The 10,478-nt window shown below is 38.5% G+C and overlaps 1 long non-coding RNA gene across 1 annotated transcript; it reads right to left on the reverse strand.

Annotated features, from left to right (window-relative positions):
- Window positions 1-3,785: 3,785 nt before the first annotated feature.
- LOC134302911 (uncharacterized) lies at window positions 3,786-9,479 on the reverse strand. The gene is made up of 3 exons (XR_010007597.1): window positions 9,382-9,479; window positions 5,256-5,313; window positions 3,786-3,850 (listed from the first exon to the last, which is right to left on the reverse strand). It is a non-coding gene; the product is annotated as an uncharacterized LOC134302911 (long non-coding RNA).
- Window positions 9,480-10,478: the final 999 nt, after the last annotated feature.

Below are 10,478 nucleotides of genomic sequence, written 5' to 3' on the forward strand. Positions count from 1 at the left end.
TTACTATTATTGTTATTATTATTACTATTATTGTTATTGTTACTACTACTAATATTATTATTATTATTACTATTATTATTATTACTATTATTATTACTATTATTATTATTAATATTATTAGTATTATTATTACTATTATTATTATTGTTATTATTATTATTATTATTATTATTATTACTATTACTATTATTACTACGGTATTATTATTATTACTATTATTATTGTTATTATTACTATCATTATTATTATTATTAATATTATTACTATTACTAATATTATTGTTATTATTACTATTATTATTATAACTATTATTATTATTATTATTATTACTATTATTATTATTATTAATATTATTATTAATATTATTATTATTATTACTATTATTATTACTATTATTAATATTATTATTAGTAGTAGCACTATTATTATTAATATTATTATTATTACTATTTATATTACTATTACTATTATTATTATTAATTTTACTATTACTTATTTATTATTACTATTTATATTATTATTATTATTATTACTATTATTATTATTACTATTATTATTATTATTATTATTATTAATTAAAAAAATAATAATAAAAGGCTATCTTATACAAGATTGGGTTTTTAAGAGATCTACACATTATTCACAACCCTGTTTGCCAGACCTTGTCTGTACCGTCATACAATTCCCCTTGAGCAAGTCGCGGTGTCCATGGAAACGAAGGCCACATTCTGTCATAATGCATTTTTGTAAGAATACCTGTATCATGATGCACAGAAAGTGAAAGAAAAGGAAAAAGTTATGTTGCATACTGTGTACACCAGGGGTGTCAAAACTTTTTTTGGGGTGGCCAATGGAGTAAAAATTATGCAAACATGGGACACAAACTTTGAACTTCGTTTATCCAAAAACTCTAATTAATGTAGGTGTAACGTTAATATTTTGAGTTGGCATCTTGAAGGCAGCACATGTTGCTCTAAGATCTCAATGTAATTTTATGCTTTAATGCTGCCATCACAGAAGTGTAAATGACCTTTGCCAGGGACACTGACACAATCCCATACCATGACTGACCCTGGCTTTTGGACTTGTTGCTGATAACAGTCTGGATGGTCCTTTTTGTCTTTGTTCCAGAGCACACGGTGTCCATTTTTTCCAAAAAAAGACCTGGAATGCTGATTCATCTGACCACAATACACGTTTCCACTGTGTGATGGTCCATCCTAGATGCCTCAGAGCCCAGAGAAGTCGACGCCACTTCTGGACATGATTAACATAAGGCTTCTTTTTTGCACAGTAACGTTTTAAGTGGCATTTGTGCATGTAACTCTGTATTGTAGTGCTTGACAAAGGTTTGCCAAAGTAATCCCTCACCCATGTGGTTATATCAGCTATTGTTGAGTGGCGGTTCTTGATGCAGTGCCGTCTGAGGGATCGAAGATCTCAGGTGTTCAGCTTAAGCTTGCACCCTTGGCCTTTACACACTGAAATTCCTCCTGATTCCTTGAATGGTTTAATGATATTATGCACTGTAGAGGGAGAAATATGCAAATCCCTTCCAATCTTTCTTTGAAGTACATTGTTTTTAAACATTTCAATCCTTTTCTCACACATTTGTTGACAAACTGTCCACAATCAAATAAAAGTCAAAGTTATTATTTTTCATTTTTCATTCTGTCCCAACGTTTTCTGACTTGGGATTGTAATTGCATGCAAAACATTCTTGCAGTTTCCCCTTCTGAAATATTTCCATCTGTATAACACACAAATGCTAATGTTCTACTAATGATTATTTGAATTATTTATACAATTAGATATTAAGAAACACTAAATGGCCAAATGTATGTAGACACCCTTCCTAATTACTGAGTTAATGTGTTCCAGCCACAGCCATTACTAACATGTAATGAAATTAATTATGAAAAATAATGTAAATGATTACAACATTATGGCAACAGTCTACTGAACACCCAAGTACACTTGGATATCTATAAAGACATGGTGGGATGAACCACAAGAATATGCCAACTAATCCAAATGCCCATTTTGGAAGTTTATGCTCATAAAAAAATTTTGTTTTATTATTTTGATATTATCGTAAATGGCAGAACACAAATCCAGATATAACAGACTTGTGTTTATTTGTGAAGAGTGTATGTGTGTGTGTGTGTGTGTGTGTGTGTGACTATGGAGAGTGATACGTCTGCTAGATGAATCATCACAGTGATGTATTTATAGCAGCTCCTCTGTCAAGGGGGAGGGCATGAAGGCAATAGCTCTGCGGTTGAGCTGAACCGCGTCATCACATATCAGCGCAGACTCCCAAACACGATTAAAAAGGGGGTGGCATATTAAAAATAGTTAAATATGAAATGCAGAAAGCAAAGAAACGGCTTACTTAAAGCTATAGAAAAATTAATGATGCATAAAAAGTGTTGTTTTCACCTTTTTACATCTCTTCAGACCAAGGGATCCTCTGTAAGAGGAGCAGACTTCAAATTTGTGTGCCCTTTTACAGAGCGCAATGCCTATACAACTAACACCTTTATTCTAATTCTTATATAGATAGATTGTATAGATAGATAGATAGATAGATAGATAGATAGATAGATAGATAGATAGATAGATAGATAGATAGATAGATAGATAGATAGATAGATAGATAGATAGATAGATAGATAGATACATATAAAAGAGTGCAATGCCTATATAACTAACACCTTTATTCTAATTCTTATATAGATAGATTGTATAGATAGATTCTATTATATAGATAGATAGACAGATAGATACATATATAGATAGACAGATAGAAACACACATAGAATAGATAGAGTGCAATGCCTGTACAACCAATATCTTTATTCTAATGCTTATATAGATAGATTCTATTGTATAGACAGACAGACAGACAGACAGACAGAGACACATATAGAATAGAGCGCAATGCCTATACAACTAACACCTTTATTCTAATTCTTATATAGATAGATTGTACAGATAGATTCTATTGTATAGATAAATAGATAGACAGGCAAACACATATAAGAGTGCAATGCCTATACAACTAACACCTTTATTGTAATTTTTATACAATAGACAGATAGAATAGACACACAGACAGACAGATAGACAAATAGAATAAATAGACAGACAGAGATAGATAGATAGATAGATAGATAGATAGATAGATAGATAGATAGATAGATAGATAGATAGATAGATAGATAGATAGATAGATAGATAGATAGATAGAAAGAAGAGTGCAATACCTATACAACTAACACATTGATTCTAATTCTTATATAGATAGATTCTATTGTATAAATAGACAGATAGATACATATATAGAATAGATAGAGTGCAATGCCAAATAGATAGATAGACAAAAAGACAGACAGACAGAGAGACAAAGAAAGAAAGAAAGAAAAGAAAGATGGAAGGAAGGAGGAAGGATGGATGAATGGATGGATGGATGGATGGATGGATGGATGGATGAATGAATAGTGTGACTAGCAAAAGTGCCTGCTACATTTTTCTCATAAGACAAACTGTTTGTACCAAATAGGGTAGAAAATTTATATATATATATTTTCTAATTAATGGTTTTAAGTACACATCCCATTTTGTAACCCTGGAAAAAAGAGAAAAGAAAGTCCTGTGTTGTGTGTTGGTGGAAGCACAGTTAAATGAGAGGTGGAAGATTTTAATGAACAGAAAATCTCAACACTTACAAAGTTCCAACTCTCTCTCTCTCTCTCTCTCTCTCTCTCTCTCTCTCTCTCTCTCTCTCTCTCTCTCTCTCTCTCTCTCTCTAGATTCTTGTGATTCATTAAAAAGTGTTAAAGCTTGCCTAACAAAAACACAAAGCACACAAATGTTAGGTGTTAGCTGGGCGGCCTTGATACGCTCAGCAGCAGGAGTATAATGAGCATGTATCTGTACATAAAAGGAAAATTATTATATGTGGTCATATGTGGGATTCAGCCTTGAAAACTCTGCCAAGCAAATCAAAGCACCACTGATTGAATGAATCACTGTTCAGTTTAATGGCACACAAGTAACCACACATCAGTTCAGTCAGGAAAATAATTAGAAATCTTTATACAGGGAAAAAAAGAGTCCAGCACATCACACAGATGCTCGATTGGACTGAGATCTGGGGAATTTGGAGGCCAAGTCAACACCTCAAACTCGTTGTTGTTCTCCTCAAACCATTCCTGAACCATTATTGCTTTGTGGCAGGGCGCATTATCCAGCCATCAGGGAATACCGTCTCCATGAAAGGGTGTACATGGTCTGCAACAATGCTTAGGTAGGTGGTACGTGTCAAAGTAACATCCACATGGATGGCAGGACCCAAGGTTTCCCAGCAGAACATCGCCCAAAGCATCACACTGCCTCCGCCGGCTTGCCTTCTTCCCATAGTGCATCCTGGTGGCATGTGTTACGCACACGCACCTGGCCATCCACGTGATGTAAAAGAAAACGTGATTCATCAGACCAGGCCACCTTCTTCCATTGCTCCGTGGTCCAGTTCCAATGCTCAAGTGACCATTATTGGCGCTTTCGGTGGTGGACAGGGGTCAGCATGGGCACCCTGACTGGTCTGCGGCTATGCAGCCCCATACGCAACAAACTGTGATGCACTGTGTATTCTGACACCTTTCTATCAGAACCAGCATTAACAGACCACATGGGCCAGCCTTCGATCCCCATGTGCATCAATGAGCCTTGGCTGCCCATGACCCTGTCGCCGGATTACCACTGTTCCTTTCTTGGACCACTTTTGATAGATACTGACCACTGCAGACCGGGAACACCCCACAAGAGCTGCAGTTTTGGAGATCGAGCTCTGATCGGTCGTCTAGCCATCACAATTTGGCCCTTGTCAAACTCGCTCAAATCCTTACACTTGCCCATAAAATGTTGACTTGTTGCCTAATATATCCCACCCACTAACAGGTGCCGTGATGAAGAGATAATCAGTGTTATGCACTTCATCTGTCAGTGGTCATAATGTTATGCCACAAAAGCAAATTCATAGCCTAGTCAAAGTCCTGATCTAAACCAAATAAAGCCCACTTTCCAAAGGGTATCAGAAGGTGCTGGAACATCACACAACGTTTGCAGAATTAATGAAATTCAACCACAAAGGGCATCGTGGTGTATAGGCTGGTCCCAGAGATCCATCGCTCCTAAATAAAGAAAAAGGTAAGGCCATTCTGAAAATGAATGATGGCGTTTTCTCCACTCACCCTCTCATCTGCCCTCTCTTTCATGCACACTCGCACGTAGGAGAATGCGTCACACAGACTATGAGTCAGACAGAGAAATAAAGGGACAAAGAGAATGTGAATGAAAATGCAGGTTTAAAAAGTGCAGAAATCATGTTAAATATTTTATAACATACTATATTTATAGTAGAATAAAGATAATAATGATAATAAAATCTGCATATACATATTGCAACACATTCCAAACAAAGTTGGTAGGGGTACAATTTAAGGCTAGTAATGAGGTGAAAAAACTAAATAATGATGTGATTCCAAACAGGTGATTGTAATCATGGTTTGGTACAAAAGCAGCATCCAGGAAAAGCTGAGTCTTTAATGAGCAAAGATGATCAGAGGATCTCCAGTTTATCAACAAATGTGTAAGAAAATTATTGAAATGTTTAAAAACAATGTACCTCAAAAAAAAGATTGGAAGGGATTTGCATATTTCTCCCTCTACAGTACATAATATCATTAAGCGATTCAAGGAATCAGGAGGAATTTCAGTGCGTAAAGGCCAAGGGTGCAAGCTTAAGCTGAACGCCCGTGATCTTCGATCCCTCAGACGGCACTGCATCAAGAACCACCACTCAACAATAGCTGATATAACCACATGGGTGAGGGATTACTTTGGCAAATCTTTGTCAAGCACTACAATACAGAGTTACATGCACAAATACCACTTAAAACTTTACTGTGCAAAAAAGAAGCCTTATGTTAACCATGTCCAGAAGCGGCGTCGACTTCTCTGGGCTCTGAGAAATCTAGGATGGACCATCACACAGTGGAAACGTGTATTGTGGTCAGATGAATCAGCATTCCAGGTCTTTTTTTGGAAAGAATGGATGCTGAGTGCTCCGGACTATAGATGAAAAGGACCATCCAGACTGTTATCAACAACAAGTCCAAAAGCCAGGGTGTGTCATGGTATGGGATTGTGTCAGTGCCCTTGGCAAAGGTCATTTACACTTCTGTGATGGCAGCATTAATGCAGAAAAGTACATTTCCAGGGACGTCCATGCATTTTTCAACAAGACGATGCAAAACCACATGCTGCACACATTACAAAGGCATGGCTGTGGAAGAAGAGGGTACGGGTACTGGACTGGCCTGCCTGCAGTCCTGACCTGTCCCCAATAGAGAATGTGTGGAGAATTTTGAAACGGAAAATGCAACAATGACGACCCCGTACTGTCGCACATCTTAAGACGTGTTTGCAGTAAGAATGAGACAAAATAAAAGCTGAAACACTAAATCACTTGGTCTCCTCGGTGCCAAAAGTGAGGTGAAAAGGAATGGCAACATTACAAAGTGGTAAATGCTTTACTGTCCCAACTTTTTTTTGGAATGTGTTGCAGGTCTGAAATGCAGGAATGGATGTTTATTAATAAATGAAATTAAGTTGACCAGACAGAACATGAAATATCTCAGGTTCATCCTGTCTGAATCCCATAAACTCTAATCAGGAGGGGATGTTCAGTAGGGTAATATTTGGCTTTAAAACAGCGCAGAACCACGCTGACGGAAAACAGACTCAGTAAACACAGCCCTGCCACACAGACAGCTGATAAGAAATCATAGCTCCCATGAGAGGAGAGACTGCACCAGTTAGACAGCAGCAGGGCAGTTTGTTAGTTCTAAAATGATTGAAAAATGTTTAAATATTAATGTAAAATAAACCCAAGTCCACAATTCTACCATTTATGCTCTTATTACTGATAAAAAGCCTATTGAAATGTAGAGCTTTAGTAGAATAAATGATCTGCCACTGAATGAGACAGACTGAGTGACTCATCCAGACATAAACAACGGAAACACAATAGATCCACCCATATACACCCATGTTTAGCCTTGTATTGCTATCATTATAGAATATTTCTCCTTTTAACTGCATTGAACCTTTTAAAATCAATATTTTACAACCCCAAACCCCACAAAATGTTGCTATTCCTTTTCACCACACTTAAAAGATGTTTTGGCACCGAGGAGACCAAGTGATTTAGTGTTTCAGCTTTTATTTTGTCTCATTCTTCCTACAAACACGTCTTAAGAAGTGTAACAGTACGGGGTCGTCGTTGTCGCACTTTTCGTTTCAAAATTCTCCACACATTCTCTATTGGGGACAGGTCAGAACTGCAGGCAGGCCAGTCCAGTACCCGTACCCTCTTCTTCCACAGTTTTTGCATTGTCTTGTCCCTGGAAAAGATGACGTCTTGAAGGCAGCATATGTTGCTCTAAGATCTCAATGTACTTTCCTGCATTAATGGTGCCATCACAGAAGTGTAAACGACCTTTGCCAAGGGCACTGACACACCCCATAGCATGACAGACTTTGGTCCGGAGCACACTGCATCTATTTTTTCCGAAAAAGACCTGGAATGCTGATTCATCTGGCCAGAATACACGTTTCCACTGTGTGATGGTCCATCCTAGATGCCTCAGAGCCCAGAGAAGTCGACGCCGCTTCTGGACGTGGTTAACATAAGGCTTCTTGTTTGCACAGTAAAGTTTGAAGTGGCATTTGTGCATGTAACTCTGTATTGTAGTGCTTGACAAAGGTTTGCCAAAGTAATCCCTCACCCATGTGGTTATATCAGCTATTGTTGAGTGGCGGTTCTTGATGCAGTGCCGTCTGAGGGATCGAAGATTACTCCCTTGCTCACTTGGCCTTTACGCACTGAAATTCCTCCTGATTCTTTGAATGGTTTAATGATATTATGCACTGTAGAGGGAGAAATATGCAAATCCCTTCCAATCTTTCTTTGAGTTTTTTTTTTTTTTTTTTCATAATTTTCTCACACATTTCCAGACAAACTGGAGATCCTCTGATCATTTTTGCTCATCAACGCTGCTTTCGTACCAAACCATGATTACAATCACCTGTTTGGAATCACATCATTATCTAGTTTTTTCCACCTCATTACTAGCCCTAAATTGCCCCCGTCCCAACTTGTTTTGGAATGTGTGGCAGGCCTGAAATGCAGGAATAGAGGTTTATTAACAAATGAAATAAAGTTGCGCAGACTAAATAATTCTGAAACGAGGGGAAGGGAGGAACGCTAGAAAGCAAAATAAAGCTAATAACGCTGCTCCCCTCATCAGAATCCACCTGCGATTGTCTGCCTTTTATCTGACCTCAACTCAGCATGAACAAGAAGATGAGGGACACAGAAGACGAGATGAGGATCACCATGGAGACAACGACAAGAGCGCGCCATAAAGAGGGAGAGAGAAACAGAAGAAGGACCAATCGAAAGATGGCTTTGTGTTGTGTTAATGGGCTGCTTGTTTGTGTTTTGCTTAATAAATAAGAACCTAATCATCTGCTAATCAAGGCTATGTTCATTAATATGACTAACACACAAACAGCAATGTCACACACACACACACCTCACACCTAGAAACGTTCACCCACCCACACACACAGATATAGCTATGAGTCATACTCTCTGAATGGCACATTTTTAATGCCTAGGCTACTTTCCACCCCCCACACACAGCCTTGAATTAAAGCTCACTGTTACATGTGGGATGCTGCTGTTCTTTAATAAAGAGTGATATTTGTTGAATGGTGCATGTCGAACTTTACAATTAATTCAAGTAAGCACATCATCCTGCCGTTTGTTTTTTAAAAATCTTATTTATACATTTTCCCTCCTTTTTCCCTCCCGATTGAGTCACGCTTCCTCTCCACCAATGCCGATCCCCGCTCCGATTGAGGAGAACGAAGCTACCCCACGCCCCCTCCGACACGTGGGCAGCATGCCGTATGCATCTCATCACCTACACTTATCGCCGATGAGTGCGGTGCGACTCAGCCCTGTGTACGGAGACACACACCCTGAGCGCACTCTTTTCTCATCTCTGTGCAGGCGCCATCAATCGTAACCAGAGGTCGTAATTGCATTAGTTATGAGAGAGAGAGACCTTATCCGGCTTAATCCCGCCCATATCTGAACAACAGGCCAATCGTTGTTCATGCGGCTGCTCAGCCTAGCCGGCAGGCAAGGCTGAGATTCGATGCGATGTATTCGAGATCCCAGCTCTGATTCCAGCGTGTGTTTGTTTGTTTGTTTATTAGGATTTTACCGTCATGTTTTACACTCACCTCACTTGCACGTCTTTGGACTGTGGGAGGAAACCGGAGCACCCGGAGGAAACCCACGCGGACACGTGGAGAACATGCAAACTCCACACAGAAAGGACCTCATGCTGCCGTTATGATGCCTAGAAAGGTCAAATGAAGCAAACAAAATTCAGTTGAAAGCTAAATTGAAAGAAATTAGATTACAAATACACCGATCAGTCATAACATTAAAACCACCTTGTTTCTACACACACTGTCCATTTTATCAGCTCCACTTACCATAGAAGCACTTTGTAGTTCTACAATTACTGACTGTAGTCCATCTGTTTCTCTGCATGCTTTGTTTCAGACAGACCCATAGTTTAGGTTAAGGTGGTATTTTTTTGGCTAAAACAACTTGTCATATAAATGTAAGCTATAGGCTGCATTTACAATGAAATCAGTCGGATACAGAACACTATTAGGAGTTTGTTTTTCTGGAGCAGGAGAACAGTGGTAGTCTAGTGGGTAGGGCTTTGGGCTATCAACAAGAAGGTCGAGATGCCATGCAGTGCCATGCAGCCACTGTTGGGTCCTTGAGCAAGGCCATTAACCCTGTTTGCTCCAGGGGTGCCGTACAATGGCGGACCCTGCGCTCTGACCCCAGCTTCCAAACAAGCTGGGATATGTGAAGAACATCTGTATATGTATATATGACAAATAAAGGCATTATATTCTAAGTTATGAAGGCAGAGGAGCTAAAGATGGTTTCTGGCATGTTAGGAAACTGTGAGATGAGTCACCTTTCAGAGGTAGGAGGTTGACTTGTTAATTTCCCGCAGGTTCCTGGATGATCTGTTTGAACAACAGACCTGAATAAGTGATGCACTGTAATCGAAAGACTAAAGAATAGTGAAAAAGAAATAAATCAAAAGGTTAGGCTGAGTCCTTGTAAAGCAAAGATTTAGATTTAGTCCAGTTTGTCAACAAATGGGTGAGAAAATGATTGAAATGTTTAAAAACAATGTACCTCAAAGAAAGATTGGAAGGGATTTGCATATTTCTCCATCTACAGTGCATAATATCATTAAACCATTCAAGGAATCACACTTCTGTGATGGCAGCATTAATGCTGAAAA

This window comes from Trichomycterus rosablanca, chromosome 25 (assembly GCF_030014385.1).
Source record: "Trichomycterus rosablanca isolate fTriRos1 chromosome 25, fTriRos1.hap1, whole genome shotgun sequence".
Taxonomy (NCBI): domain Eukaryota; kingdom Metazoa; phylum Chordata; class Actinopteri; order Siluriformes; family Trichomycteridae; genus Trichomycterus; species Trichomycterus rosablanca.